The sequence below is a fragment of the Zootoca vivipara genome, chromosome 7 (assembly GCF_963506605.1).
Source record: "Zootoca vivipara chromosome 7, rZooViv1.1, whole genome shotgun sequence".
In the NCBI taxonomy this organism is placed as follows: Eukaryota; Metazoa; Chordata; class Lepidosauria; order Squamata; family Lacertidae; genus Zootoca; species Zootoca vivipara.
In genome coordinates, this window is record NC_083282.1 from 90,910,913 (window position 1) to 90,927,478 (window position 16,566).

At 45.6% G+C, this 16,566-nt stretch overlaps 1 protein-coding gene across 2 annotated transcripts in view; it reads right to left on the minus strand.

Moving 5' to 3' along the window:
• SLC2A4RG (SLC2A4 regulator) overlaps window positions 1–16,566 on the minus strand; it is a 48,496-nt gene that overhangs the window by 17,718 nt on the left and 14,212 nt on the right. The gene's annotated exons all lie outside the window — the stretch shown is intronic.

The window sequence follows — 16,566 nt, forward strand, 5'->3', positions numbered from 1 at the left end:
ATGCGGCCACCGGGCCGTAGCTTGCCTACGGAGCAATGGATTCAAACTTCAAGAAAGAAGATTCCACCTAAACATTAGAAAGAACTTCCTGACAGTAAGAGCTGTTCGGCAGTGGAATTTGCTACCAAGGAGTGTGGTGGAGTCTCCTTCTTTGGAGGTCTTTAAGTGGAGGCTTGACAGCCATATGTCAAGAATGCTTTGATGGTGTTTCCTGCTTGGCAGGGGGTTGGACTGGATGGCCCTTGTGGTCTCTTCCAACTCTATGATTCTACCCATGGATTAAGTTCTCAGGAGACTTTGCACTCTGCAGATCCCCCCCTCCTCAAAAAAATCCCTTTGTTTTTATGTCCCGTCCCCCCCACAACCTTGACTTCCAGTTTTGACTTAGCCTCCTCTGAACCGTCTCTCCCACAACACCCAACCCAAACAATCCGATTTCACATTTGCTTTTAGAAACAACCACCACCTCCAGAGGAGGAGAGACCCACATGAGGCTTGAAATGGAACACCCACATTTGTGCATGTTAGCACACACACCCCCGCAGTGATGTCACCGAATTGCCGAGAGCAGGGCGTGTGTGTTCCCTTGGAGAAGCTGGACTTCCTCCGCTAAGAGTACAGGGAGCTCCGAACATAACATAAACAGGCGCCGCAGCCAAATTTGCCCGCCCCTCTCCCACCCTCCAGCGTTCTCGCTTAACTGAAGGTCACGCCAATTGGCTGGCGAGGCGCCCACCCAGCCAGCCAACCGTGACCACAAAAACAGCAACAGCACCAAGCAGCTCTTCCTCAAGGAACTCTAAAATAACTTTTGCAGAGGCCGGGAGGAATCGGGCAGGCTAGAAGCAACAAACACAGCCCCGGGGTGGGGAGGAGAAGCGGAAGGAGAGGGTGCCTCGTGCAACAGGAGGGGGGGTTGGGGGGGGGAGGCAGGTTCTGCACAAGCCCCAGCTGAAGAACAAAATGAAACTGAACCCGGGGTGTCTTTATAAATCACATGGATAAAGAAGGCTTCTAGAGCATCACTTGGCTTAGCGTAGACTAAATCCCACTGGCAACCAGGCTGTTTCTCCAAGACTTACCATCTAAATACAGTTATCTGGGGGGGAGGGGGAATTGATTTACTAAGTACGTTCATGGATAGCAGGCAGTCATGGTTCAAATTAAGGAGTCAAGCCAAAACTGTGTAAATAATAATAATAATAATAATAATAATAATAATAATAATAATAATAATAATATATTATTTGTACCCCACCCATCCAGCTGGGGCAGCCACTCTGGGCGGCTTCCAACAAAGATTAAAATACATTCAAATGTCACACATTAAAAACTTCCCTAAACAGGGCAGCCTTCAGATGTTTTCTAAATGTCAGGTAGTTGTTTATCTCTTTGACATCTGATGGGAGGGCATTCCACCTTAGAGACCAGCTAAGTTTGTTCTTGGTATGAGCTTTCGTGTGCATGCACACTTCTTCGGATACCCTGAAACAGAAGTCACCAGACCCTTATATATAGTGAGAGGATGGGGAGGGGTATTACTCAGAAGGGTGGTGGGAATGGGTGATTGGCTGATAGGTGTGGTAAACCTGTGGACGACTGTTAACGACTGCAATTGGTCTTACAGGAAAAAGCAAGGGGTGAGATGGCTAATATAGCCATTATACATAGCCATTATACATGATGGCTATACATGATAGCCATTATACATGATGGCTATCATGTATAATGAGATAAGAATCCAATGTCTCTATTCAGACCAGGTCTCTCCATGGTTTTAAGTTTGGTAATAAGTTGCAATTCAGCAGCTTCTCTTTCCAGTCTATTTCTGAAATTCTTTTGTAATAAGGCAGCTACTTTGAGATCTTGTATAGAATGTCCTGGGAGACTGAAGTGTTCTCCTACTGGTTTCTCTGTCTTGTGATTCCTGATGTCAGATTTATGTCCATTTATCCTTTGGCATAGGGTTTGGCCTGTTTGTCCAATATAGAGAGCTGAAGGGCACTGTTGGCATTTGATGGCATATACAATGTTAGAAGAGCAAATGGAGGAAATGAAGGATAAATAGACCTAAATCTGACAGCGGGAATCACAAGACAGAGAAACCAGTAGGAGAACACTTCAATCTTCCACATCAGGAAGAGAAAACCTCAGTGCCCAGAAGCCAGATGTATGGCAGGTAGATTCAACGACCATCAATATTATATTTTGGGAATGGTTTATGTTCTTATGGAGCTGCATTGTTTTATACTTTCTGGCTGTACCATGACTATATTATGAGGTAGTTTGTGTTCTATGCTATATTTAAAATAAAATAAAATAGAATCATAGAATCATAGAGTTGGAAGAGACCACAAGGGCCATCCAGTCCAACCCCCTGCCAAGCAGGAAACACCATCAAAGCATTCCTGACAGATGGCTGTCAATTGCTGATTTGGTTTTCAAATCAAAGTTTTACAATCACATATCCAATATATAACATAAAAACAAGAATCCCAAGAATCTCCTGGACTTCCCTTCTTCCCTTTGTGGGTCCTATTGTTAATCATTTCCTCCTGCAATCTTCTATGACAATCCAAACCTTTTACCATTATGTCCAAAATTCACCATAAAGCTACAAGTGTTATTCCAGTCCTGCTAACAGTTTTAACTGTTTACAATGGTTTTTAAGATAAATTATAAATTTCCCCCATTCCTCATTAAAATGTTGGGTCTTTTGTGTTCTATGGTATAAATCAAGTACTGCTATAAGTTGTTTTTTTTCCCTTTCATTTTCCAATGTATTTCTTATCAGTAAAAAAATCTGGTGTGGCCCGAGTCCATTTTCATTCTCAAAGTTGGCCCAGAGAAGAAAATTTGAGAACTACTGTGCTCTGCCCATTTTTTTGCCCCTGCTCGCATTTTGCACACCACTGTGTACCCCCCTTCCCAGCCCTGCTCTAACATTACCACCAAGCAGGCCGTGATGTGATTCCCACCCCTTTGCAACATTCAAGCATAAAAAACACCCCATATAATGTGAAATGCGCATTCTAAGCTGGTGGGAGGTAGAGACAGGGTGGAGAAGCAAAAGGAGCTCTATATTTCAGTTCTGGTGCTTGTATGAACTGCCCAACCAGCCGTAAAGTCAAACTAGCGAGAGAGAAAAGCTTCTGTTTCTCCTGTCACAAGACAGGAAACGCAGCAATTGGCTTTGTAACTTCAGCCTCTGTCGCTGCACTTTCTCGCCGCAGCAGAGACACGCGCTCGAGAGCTGGCCGTGCCATCTGACAAACTGCTTAGCTTGTGGTGCAACGGCACACACAGAGATTTGAAAAATGGTTGGCTGAACTCAAAACTTCCATTATGCACATCCGGACCCCATTTTCATGGGGACTTTGGAAAGGGAAAAGAGAATTCAAGCCGCAGAATGCAACAGAGGGCATAGCACTCAGCTTTAAGAGCATTAAAAGCCAGTGTTAGAAACTCAGGTATATAAGTTAGGTGCCAAATGGCTCCTTAAAGTAGGGGTAAAGGTAAAGGGACCCCTGACAATTAAGTCCAGTTGCAAATGAATCTGGGGCCGCGGCGCTCATCTCGCTTTGAAGGCCGAGGGAGCCGGCGTTTGTCCGCAGACAGTTTTTCCGGGTCAGGTGGCCAGCATGACTAAGCCGCTTCTGGCAAAACCAGAGCAGCGCATGGAAACAACATTTACCTTCCTGCCGGAGAGGTACCTATTTATCTACTTGCACTGCGTGCTTTTGAACTGTTAGGTTAGCAGGAACTAGGACCGAAAAACGGGACCTCGGTTTATGAACACCTCGGTTTATGAATTTTCGGTTTATGACCGCCGCGGACCCATCTGGAACGGATTAATTCACTTTCCATTACTTTCAATGGGAAAGTTTGCTTCAGTTTATGAACACTTCAGTTTATGAACAGACTTCCGGAACCAATTGTGTCCATAAACCGAGGTACCACTGTATTCCACTAAACCACAAAGCTAGGAGGAAATGTGGAGGGGGGGGTCACTGTGCAACTTCAATGGGGGTGGGGAGGGGGGAAGGAAGGCTAGTCCATTGCCACACTCCCCAGCACACTTATTTTGGAGAGAGACAGAGAATCTAGAAGCCGTAAAAATATATTATGCAAACTGGAGAAGCTAGGCAAAACTAATTTCTGCTACTTGCAGAATTCAGCTGTGCTCAGCACAAAATCTGGATTGCCTGGGTGCAGATTTTTTTATTTATTTTAAAAGTGGGCAACACCGTGCTCACACATTCCACCCTGCAGAGGCCGTCAAAGCCATCTTGAGCTTGCGGAAAGGCCTGTTCAAGGAAGCTTTGCTCAAATAAGGGGTCAAAGGACTCCCATGGCAGAAAAGCAAGTTGCGGCTCTAAAAAAAAACACACACACACACACAAAACCCCAACCAGTGCACAAGTGTAAACAATGGCATGAAGGCTCCTCCCTCCCAAACTCAGCCTATCGCCTCCCTCCTGCTGAGCCACATGAGCCAATGGGAACACACCAAGGTGCCTGAGCGATTTGACAGCCGAGTGTGAAATCTGGGCTCCCATCCATGGCGAACCTCTGCTCTCAACTCCCACATGACTTCCTGTAGCAGCAGCTCATGATCCCAAAAAGGACAAACAAATAATGCATTTCTCTTCCCTCCAAGCTCCGGGAAGCGGCTGCCAAACATCCAAGCTGGAGAAAGCAAAGACCAGAGATGGAGCTTCCTGTTACCAGCCCTTTAGCAATCGAGTAGCAAGTAAACCATGCAGGCTTCTCACTTCAAAGAGGGGCCCGTCTGCAACAGTTCTATGATTCTATGCAGCTCTGCTGGATGAGGCCAGTGGCCCATCTGGTCCAGCATCCTGTTCTCACAGGGGCCAGCCAGATGCCTCTATGGCAGGCATGCCCAAAGTCCGGCCCGGGGGCCTAATCCGGCCTGCCGGTTGTTTTAATCTGGCCCCTGTGGCAGTTCATTTCCTGGCGTAAAATTCTAAAAGAAAGTCAACAATTTTAACCCTAAAAAAAGCTCAGCAACTTTGGGGGGAAATCCAAAAAGATGCTCAACAACTTCAATCCTAAAAATGGTCAACTTTGGTCAGCCCCCTCACCCATGTTCACTTCCATCAAATCTGGCCCTCTTTGAAAAAAGTTTGGACATCCCTGCTCGATGGGAACCCAGAAGCAGGATCCGAGCGCAAGAGCCCTCTCCTCTTGTGGTTTCCAGAAACTGGCATTCAGAAGCCTTGCTGTCTCCGACTGTGGCTAGCAGCCATTGCTAGCCCTCTCCTCCAGGAATTTGCCCTATCATCTTTTACAGCATTCCCAAGTTGGCAGCCACCACTGCCCTCCTGTGGCAGCGAGTTCCGCAGTTTCACACTACGTGCTCCGTGAAGAAATTCTTTTATCTGCCCTGAACGTTCCAACATTCAGCTTCCCTGGCTGTCTGCAAATTCTAGTGTTACGAGAGAGGGAGAAAAAAAAGCCTACAGCTTAAAACTGAAAATGGCAGAAAGCTAGAAGCCTGATCATCAGCTGTGACACAGGGGGGATTTCTACTGCTTTGCAACTCCACAGCAAGTGTTCTCATGGGTAAAGAGCTGTCCAAAAATGATTCAGAACATGCAGACCAATCCTATGGCAAGTTCAACAGAACTTACTTCCAGGTAAGCGTGCACAGGAATATAATCTCAATCTAACCGCAGGGACCATTTATTGGAATTTCCACCAGACTCTGTGATCATGCCCAGGAGATCTTGACAAGCCAAGATAACCTCTCATATGGGACACGGAGTAAGCTTTGGGATAATCATAGAATTGTGGAGTTGGAAGGGACCTTTAACGGTCATCTAAACCAACCCCCTGGAATGCAGGAATATGCAGCTGTCCCGTACGGGGACTGAACCTGCAAACTAGCGAATCATTTGAACCAAGGCCACATTCACACCATACATTTAAAGCAGCAGCATACCACTTTAAAGAGTCAGGGTTTGCTCCAAACAATTATGGGAGCTGTAGCTTGCTATGGGTGCTGAGAGTTGTTAAGCGACCCCTCTCCCCCCCCCAGAACTACAGTTCCCAGAGTTCCCCGGGAGGAGGGATGAACAGTTAAGGCACTTGTGAGAATTGTAGCTCTGGGAACGGGGTGTCCTAACAGCTTTCAGCGTCCTTAAAACTATAACTCCCAGGATTATAACACACATCTACTTTCCCTTAAGGAGCTCAGGGTATGTATCCATGGAATTAATGCCCACCCCTTATTTAACCTGAAAGGAATAGATATATAAAAATATATAATAGGGCACCATCCAACTACACGCCACTTTCTGGAAGGCACACACAGGTCTCTGCCCCAAGGAACTTACAAGTCTTCCATTCGACACAGGGGAAGACACAGTTCAAAGCAGTTGTTTGTTTATTAAATTGGCATACCGCCTTCCATCCGAAGAACTCAGGGCGGTTCGCAGCATAAAAATACAAAATAAGAACACAAAATACGTAATAAAAACAGGAACAAAACAGACCCATAACACCCTCGTCCTCCCTAGTTATGCACGCTTAGGCTAAGCTGGCGAACATTCAGAAACTCTGGAGTTCAGGATTTATAGAAAAGGTGGATTTGGGGGAGGGATTTGCAGCGTGGTGGAAAGAGAGAGGGAGAGAGAGAGAATAAATTGCTTCCTTCCCCACCCCAAACCCTCCAGGCACACAAAAGGAAAAGGAGAATGAGCTACCCACACAAACACACCCAGCGCACCAGGATAGCGCAGGCAGAGAGAGGCACTCGGGCAGCCCAGGCTGACAGGAGAAGCCCAGTGGGCCAGGGGCCAAGCCGAGCTGTTTACTACCACACAGCAATGCCTTAACAGGTCTCTCTAGACCGATCTGCATTGCAGGCGCCCCAAGGCAGCAGTCTGGGATGAACAGCACTCCGGGACAGCCGAGTATCAAGTTATCCAGTCCTTGGAAGGGAGGGTTCAGTCCTTCCGCCCTGCACTGGTGTGCACATGTGTACACACACACACACACACACACACACACACACCTCTTTTAGGAGCTGCCACAAGCCTACAGAAATGCACTCCTCAGCCAAAGTCCAGGATGGGGGTGGAGAGGAAAGAAGAGGGAGGAGGAGGGGAACAGAGGACATTTTGTAACCGGGTAATTTTGGCCCAAAGGCGGCTTTACCTCCTGCAAAAAGCTTGTATGGTGCGCAACTCTACCGCCTCCACCATTCAACAACCCCTCCACGTAAACATAAGAATGGCATCACTTTCATAGAATCATAGATCTGCAGAGGGGACCCCAACGGTCATCTAGTCCAACCCCCTGCAATGCAGGAATCTCTCAACTAAAGCATCCCGGACAACACAGACACATCCACCCACCCACCCAAGCTCTGCTTAAAAGCTCCACCACCTTCCGAGGGGGAGCGTTCCACTGCTGAACAGCTCCTGTCATCAGAAAGTACTTCCTGATGTTTAGTCGGAATCTCCTTCCTTGTACAGTGGTGCCTCGCTTAACAAACGCCCGTTAGACAAAAATTTCGCTTAAAGAAAGGATTTTTCTAGCGGAGGTTGCCTCGCTAGACGAATTCGTTTTACGAAAAATTCGTCTAGCGAATCACGGTTTCCCATAGGAATGCACTGAAATTCAATTAATGCGTTCCTATGGGCAAAAAAAATTCAAAAAAATTCAATGCATTCCTATGGGATTCGCTAGACAAATTTTTCGTTATAAGAATAGACCCGTGGAACGAATTAAATTCGTCTAGCGAGGCACCACTGTAACTGGAAGCCATGGGTTCGAGTCCTAGCCTCCAGAGCAGGAGAAAACAAGCTTGCTTTAGGTCTGGATTGCCAGGTACTATTCTTTATAAAGCTGAGTTGTAATGAAAGATAAAAAACATTTCCTTAAAGACTTAGAATCATAGAATTGGAAGAGACCACAAGGGCCATCCAGTCCAACCCCCTGCCAAGCAGGAAACACCATCAAAGCATTCTTGACATATGGCTGTCAAGCCTCTGCTTAAAGACCTCCAAAGAAGGAGACTCCACCACACTTCTTGGCAGCAAAATTCCACTGCCGAACAGCTCTTACTGTCAGGTAAGACAGTAAGGTAAGACAGCTTTCTTACTTGAAAGCTGAAGTGTTCTTGCAACTGACCCACTGCAGGAACCAGCAAGCAGGACCTGAGGCACAATTGCCCGCCCTCCCCTCCTGTGTTTTCCAGCAACCGGGATTCGGAAGCACTGCTTGCTGCCGAGTGCAACATGTGCAGAGTGCCCATCCCAATGCCAGCAGCGTGTGCCAAAAGAGCAGAGAAACGCCAAGCAGTTGTAGTAGGAAGAGACAGCTGCTTTAGTGACAGCGTAATTCAGTTTCAGTTACAGCCTCCTTTCAGCACACAGGCTATGCTCTGGCCAAGGGGCGGGAGCCGAGAGCCAACCTTAAACACAACAGCATAAACCGAAGCCATTGGTGCCTGCTGCTGGCAATGTTGTTGTTTAGTCGTTTAGTCGTGTCCGATTCTTCGTGACCCCATGGACCAGAGCACGCCAGGCACTCCTGTCTTCCACTGCCTCCCGCAGTTTGGTCAAACTCATGTTCGTAGCTTCGAGAACACTGTCCAACCATCTTGTCCTCTGACGTCCCCTTCTCCTAGTGCCCTCAATCTTTCCCAACATCAGGGTCTTTTCCAAGGATTCTTCTCTTCTCATGAGGTGGCCAAAGTATTGGAGCCTCAGCTTCACGATCTGTCCTTCCAGGGAGCACTCAGGGCTGATTTCCTTCAGAATGGATAGGTTTGATCTTCTTGCAGTCCATGGGAATCTCAAGAGTCTCCTCCAGCACCCTAATTCAAAAGCATCAATTCTTCGGCGATCAGCCTTCTTTATGGTCCAGCCTATGCTGGCAATAACAGACAGTAATCTTGGCTACCATGCAGGTACCTGAAAACTCACTTCACAGCTTGCCAGGTTTCTCTTGTCTACCTGTCTGCTTAAAATACGGAACGTGTTGCCGAGATCCGGACGTGGGCAATTCGTCGAATGCAGTAAACTACCAATTGCAGATTGATATGCTTCAGCATCTACACATTCTGTCCCTCCCTCCCCCCTTCTGTTTTTTTGAAAATCAGTTGTCATGGGAGTTTGTGCATTCCTGCCGTTGGCCGTTCCAAAATTCTCCAACTAAACTCTCTTATCTCCAGCTGCAGAGGCAGGGCATCGCCATCTCACCAGGTGGCGCTCCAGCCACGGCCGCCTCACTTAACAGCAGCTGTGTGTTTGTGTGTGTGTGTGTGTGTCCCGCAGGCAGAGGAAGTGGCGTCCTGCCGCTCTCAGCTCCGGCAGACAGCAAAGCGAAGCAGCACCTCCTCCGCCTGTAATCCAAGAAGATTAAACACACACATAATTGCTGCCTGGTTTGAGGCTTATTTTTAGCCCAGGTGCTTCCCCCGGCACAGAAAGTGACGCGGGCTCAGCTCCGGAGGCTCACAAGCGGCACCGCTGGGCACAGCCTGCAAACGCCTGCTGCAGCCGAGAGAGCCCGCCACAAGTGTGGGGCTGACAGCTTGTGCAGGAGGGGGAGAGGAAGGGGGAGTTCAGATACCTGGAGGCCTTGGGGACTTGAACGTGGCGATCAGGGTGGATAAAAATCAATGATAAAAATAAATAAAATCAGATATTTTTAAATTTAAATTTGACTTTAAAAAAAATTCTTTAAATCTTTCTAAATATAGTTTTCTGTTCAAGTTACATTAGAGTCCAAAGGCTATTCATCAGGAAATAAGGGTTTGTTTTAAGTTTTTCGTGTCTAACTCAGTCTAAGAACTCAGTCCAAGTTCTTTTTAATTAAAAAAATGTTAAACCACCTCAGTTAACAAACATGTATACATATGCTATAGAGCAGGGGTCCCCAAACTAAGGCCCGGGGGCCGGATGCAGCCCAGTCACCTTCTAAATCCGGCCCGCGGACGGTCCAGGAATCAGCAAGTTTTTACATGAGTAGAATGTGTCCTTTTATTTAAAATGCATCTCTGGGTTATTTGTGGGGCATAGGAATTAGTTAATTTCCCCCCCAAAAAAAATATAGTCTGGCCCCCCACAAGGTCTGAGGGACTGTGGACCGGCCCCTTGCTGAAAAAGTTCGCTGACCCCTGCTATAGAGTCATACCTTGACATCTGAACGATTCGACTTCCGAAGTCGACAACCCCGGAAGCCTTTTCGCTGCGCAGAGCAGCGCGCACAGAAGCAGCGCTTCAACAACCGAAGACTTCGACTTACGAAGACGGCCGCGGAACGGATCGTCTTCGTAAGTCAAAGTACCACTGTAATGTTATTGTTGCAATTAAATAATTTGTTTAAATTGTTATTAAGGAAATGATGGTTTTCCTCCTTTCAATAAAATACAGCAGAAAAGTTGTCCAAATATAAACAGTTAACTTATTAAACCTCACTACAATGTCATAATTATCCGTCTGTTGTTGTTTAGTCGTTCAGTTGTGTCCGACTCTTTGTGACCCCATGGACCATAGCACGCCAGGCACTCCTGTCTTCCACTGCCTCCCGCAGTTTGGTCAAACTCATGTACGTAGCTTCAAGAACACTGTCCAACCATCTCGTCCTCTGTCGTCCCCTTCTCCTAGTGCCCTCAATCTTTCCCAACATCAGGGTCTTTTCCAAGGATTCTTCTCTTCTCATGAGGTGGCCAAAGTATTGGAGCCTCAGCTTCACGATCTGTGCTTCCAGTGAGCACTCAGGGCTGATTTCCTTCAGAATGGATAGGTTTGATCTTCTTGCAGTCCATGGGACTCTCAAGAGTCTCCTCCAGCACCAAAATTCAAAGCATCAATTCTTTGGTGATCAGCCTTCTTTATGGTCCAGCTCTCAATTCCATACATCACTACTGGGAAAACCATAGCTTTAACTATACGGACCTTTGTCGGCAAGGTGATGTCTCTGCTTTTTAAGATGCTGTCTAGGTTTGTCATTGCTTTTCTCCCAAGAAGCAGGTGTCTTTTAATTTCATGACTGCTGTCACCATCTGCAGTGATCATGGAACCCAATAAAGTAAAATCTCTCACTGCCTCCATTTCTTCCCCTTCTATTTGCCAGGAGGTGATGGGACCAGTGGCCATGATCTCAGTTTTTTGATGTTGAGCTTCAGACCATATTTTGCGCTCTCCTCTTTCACGCTCATTAAAAGGTTTTTTAATTCCTCCTCACTTTCTGCCATCTAGGTTGTGTCATCTGCATATCTGAGGTTGTTGATATTTCTTCCGGCAATCTTAATTCCGGCTTGGGATTCATCTAGTCCAGCCTTTCGCATGATGAATTCTGCATATAAGTTAAATAAGCAGGGAGACAATATACAACCTTGTCGTACTCCTTTCCCAATTTTGAACCAATCAGTTATTCCATGTCCAGTTCTAACTGTAGCTTCTTGTCCCACATAGAGATTTCTCAGGAGACAAATGAGATGATCAGGCACTCCCATTTCTTTAAGAACTTGCCATAGTTTGCTGTGGTCGACACAGTCAAATGCTTTAATTGTCGGTCTACGTATTTCTAATAGTATAACCAAATCAATAATTTTTGATAAAAAAATTCCTTCAGTAGCACCTTAAAGACCAACTAAGTTTTTATTTTGGTATGAGCTTTCGTGTGCATGCACACTTCTTCAGATACAGTGAAATGGAAGTTTCCAGGCACTTATGTAGAGAAGGGGTGGGGAGGGGTGGGGATGGGGATAGGGGGGATCACTCAGAAGGGTGGTGGAAATGGGTGATTGACTGACTGATAGCTGTTGATGACCGCAAACGACTGCAAATGGTTTTGCATGAAAAAGCAAGGGTTGAGATGGCTGAAGATCGCTTATCATGTATAATGAGATAAGAACCCGATATCTCTGTTCAAACCAGGTCCCTCCATGGTTTTGAGCTTGGTGATAAGTTGCAATTCAGCAACTTCTCTTTCCAGTCTATTTCTGAAATTCTTTTGTAGTAAGACAGCTACTTTGAGATCTTGTATAGAATGTCCTGGGAGATTGAAGTGTTCTCCTACTGGTTTTTCTGTCTTCTGGTTCCTGATGTCAGATTTATGTCCATTTATCCTTTGGCGTAGGGTTTGGCCTGTTTGTCCAATATAGAGAGCTGAAGGGCACTGTTGGCATTTGATGGCATACACAATGTTAGAGGATGAGCAATTAAATAGTCCTGAGATGGTATGTTGGATGTTGTTGGGGCCAGTAATGGTGTTGTCTGGGTGTATGTGGCAGCAAAGTTGGCATCTGGGTTTATTGCAGGCTCTGGTACCAGTGTCCATGTTAAGTCTGGTGGTTGTATTATTGTGGGTGAGGAGTTGTTTAAGATTGGGTGGCTGTCTGTAGGCAATGAAAGGTCTTCCTCCCAGAGCTTGAGAAAGGGAGCGGTCATTGTCCAGGAGAGGCTGTAGATCTCTGATGATGCGTTGTACTGTTTTAGCTTGGGAGCTGTATGTGATGACTAGTGGTGTTCTGTTATTTTCTTTTTTGGGTCTGTCTTGCAGCAGGTTCTCTCTAGGTATCTGTCTGGCTCTGTTGATCTGTTGTTTAACTTCATCAGGTGGATATTTTAGTTCTAAAAAGGTTTGCTGTAGATCTCTTAGGTGAGATTCTCTGTCTGTAGAGTTGGAACAGATGCGGTTGTAACGTAAGGCCTGGCTGTATACGATGGATTGTTTGGTATGTTTGGGATGGTAGCTAGAAGCATGTAGATATGTTTGTCTGTCAGTTGGTTTTCTGTATAAGGTGGTGTCTATACGTCCATCCTGTATTTTTATAGTAGTGTCCAAAAAATGTATTTCTTGCATAGATTGGTTCATTGTTAGGTTGATGGTGGGGTGAAAGTCATTGAATGTCTGGTGGAAGGTTTCCAGGGTCTGTTGTCCATGTGTCCAGATAATAAAAATATCGTCAATGTATCGCAGGTACAGGAGAGGTTTGAGTGGGTAGGAGTTAAGGAAACGTTGTTCTAAATCTGCCATGAAGATGTTGGCATACTGTGGGGCCATGCGGGTGCCCATGGCTGTGCCGCTGATCTGGAGGAACAGGTCATCACCAAATTTGAAGTGGTTGTGGGTAAGGACAAAGTGGCAGAGTTTGGTAGCAAAGTCCGCTGTGGTTTTATCTGAAATGGTGTTCCTTATGGCTTGTAAACCATCATTGTGTGGGATGTTGGTATATAGAGATTCCACATCCATAGTGGCTAGTATAGTATTGTTAGGAAGATTGTTCAAATATTGTATTTTCCTCAGAAAATCTGTGGTGTCACGTACGTAGCTGGGAGCACTGATAGCATATGGTTTCAGAACAGAGTCCATATAGCCGGAAACACCCACTGTAATGGTGCCAATACCTGAGATGATGGGGCGTCCTGGGTTTCCTGGTTTGTGTATTTTGGGTAGAAGATAGAAAGTTCCTGGCCGAGGTTCCGCTGGTGTGTTTGTGAGGATCTGTTCTTGGATGTGTAGGGGTAGCTCCTTAATAATCTTGTTCAGTTCTTTTTTGTATGCTTGTGTGGGGTCTGAGTCCAATTTCATGTAAAAGGCAGTATTGGAAAGTTGTCTGTGGGCCTCTTGGATGTAATCAGTTTTGTTCATGATGACGACAGCTCCACCCTTGTCTGCCTCTTTAATTATAATGTCTGGGTTGTTCCTGAGATTTTCTATGGCTCTCCTTTCACAGAATATGCCAGAAAACTATGCCACACTTTATCTAAGAAACTGCTGAAACATCTTATCGGCGTTCTGTATTCCAAACAGAAGTTAATAAAGGAGGAACTCTCTGCACTGGAGAACTCCATCAGGAATCACCCGGCCTGGCAGAAGTTCCACAAGGAAAAACAAACCATTTACCACTCTCAACTGGAGTTACTGAAGAACCAGAAAAATAAAAAACTCTGCAACCTTTCCAACCTACAGGCCACCAATCAAAACAAGATCAACAACATTGTCAATCTTTCACAGCAAACACTCAGCCCAGCTGAGGAATCCGTCCTTTCACGGGGACTATCATTCTGCCCTGCCAAATCCCAACACATGATTCAGTTCTGCGGGGACCTGGAAGCATTTTTCCGCCGTTTACGCCTGAAGGAGTATTTTCATCACACACCAGAACAAGACAAAGTAGAACAAACTACATCCCCACAACACAACACCTCTCAACTTACTGGGGAACAACCATCACCCTCCAAACGCATCAATGAACAGAACATTGACCACCAACTACCACCGAAAAGAAGTTACACAAAAAGGGACTCCACATGGACCCCTCCTGATGGACGCAATACCACACTAGATCTGTACATCGAATGCTTCCGCCACAGAATCCAAACGGATGTGACCAGAAAACACCATCGCTTACAACAAAATCTAAACCATGCTGAAAGGAGAGCCATAGAAAATCTCAGGAACAACCCAGACATTATAATTAAAGAGGCAGACAAGGGTGGAGCTGTCGTCATCATGAACAAAACTGATTACATCCAAGAGGCCCACAGACAACTTTCCAATACTGCCTTTTACATGAAATTGGACTCAGACCCCACACAAGCATACAAAAAAGAACTGAACAAGATTATTAAGGAGCTACCCCTACACATCCAAGAACAGATCCTCACAAACACACCAGCGGAACCTCGGCCAGGAACTTTCTATCTTCTACCCAAAATACACAAACCAGGAAACCCAGGACGCCCCATCATCTCAGGTATTGGCACCATTACAGTGGGTGTTTCCGGCTATATGGACTCTGTTCTGAAACCATATGCTATCAGTGCTCCCAGCTACGTACGTGACACCACAGATTTTCTGAGGAAAATACAATATTTGAACAATCTTCCTAACAATACTATACTAGCCACTATGGATGTGGAATCTCTATATACCAACATCCCACACAATGATGGTTTACAAGCCATAAGGAACACCATTTCAGATAAAACCACAGCGGACTTTGCTACCAAACTCTGCCACTTTGTCCTTACCCACAACCACTTCAAATTTGGTGATGACCTGTTCCTCCAGATCAGCGGCACAGCCATGGGCACCCGCATGGCCCCACAGTATGCCAACATCTTCATGGCAGATTTAGAACAACGTTTCCTTAACTCCTACCCACTCAAACCTCTCCTGTACCTGCGATACATTGACGATATTTTTATTATCTGGACACATGGACAACAGACCCTGGAAACCTTCCACCAGACATTCAATGACTTTCACCCCACCATCAACCTAACAATGAACCAATCTATGCAAGAAATACATTTTTTGGACACTACTATAAAAATACAGGATGGACGTATAGACACCACCTTATACAGAAAACCAACTGACAGACAAACATATCTACATGCTTCTAGCTACCATCCCAAACATACCAAACAATCCATCGTATACAGCCAGGCCTTACGTTACAACCGCATCTGTTCCAACTCTACAGACAGAGAATCTCACCTAAGAGATCTACAGCAAACCTTTTTAGAACTAAAATATCCACCTGATGAAGTTAAACAACAGATCAACAGAGCCAGACAGATACCTAGAGAGAACCTGCTGCAAGACAGACCCAAAAAAGAAAATAACAGAACACCACTAGTCATCACATACAGCTCCCAAGCTAAAACAGTACAACGCATCATCAGAGATCTACAGCCTCTCCTGGACAATGACAGCTCCCTTTCTCAAGCTCTGGGAGGAAGACCTTTCATTGCCTACAGACAGCCACCCAATCTTAAACAACTCCTCACCCACAATAATACAACCACCAGACTTAACATGGACACTGGTACCAGAGCCTGCAATAAACCCAGATGCCAACTTTGCTGCCACATACACCCAGACAACACCATTACTGGCCCCAACAACATCCAACATACCATCTCAGGACTATTTAATTGCTCATCCTCTAACATTGTGTATGCCATCAAATGCCAACAGTGCCCTTCAGCTCTCTATATTGGACAAACAGGCCAAACCCTACGCCAAAGGATAAATGGACATAAATCTGACATCAGGAACCAGAAGACAGAAAAACCAGTAGGAGAACACTTCAATCTCCCAGGACATTCTATACAAGATCTCAAAGTAGCTGTCTTACTACAAAAGAATTTCAGAAATAGACTGGAAAGAGAAGTTGCTGAATTGCAACTTATCACCAAGCTCAAAACCATGGAGGGACCTGGTTTGAACAGAGATATCGGGTTCTTATCTCATTATACATGATAAGCGATCTTCAGCCATCTCAACCCTTGCTTTTTCATGCAAAACCATTTGCAGTCGTTTGCGGTCATCAACAGCTATCAGTCAGTCAATCACCCATTTCCACCACCCTTCTGAGTGATCCCCCCTATCCCCATCCCCACCCCTCCCCACCCCTTCTCTACATAAGTGCCTGGAAACTTCCATTTCACTGTATCTGAAGAAGTGTGCATGCACACGAAAGCTCATACCAAAATAAAAACTTAGTTGGTCTTTAAGGTGCTACTGAAGGAATTTTTTTATTTTACTTCGATCCAGACCAACACGGCT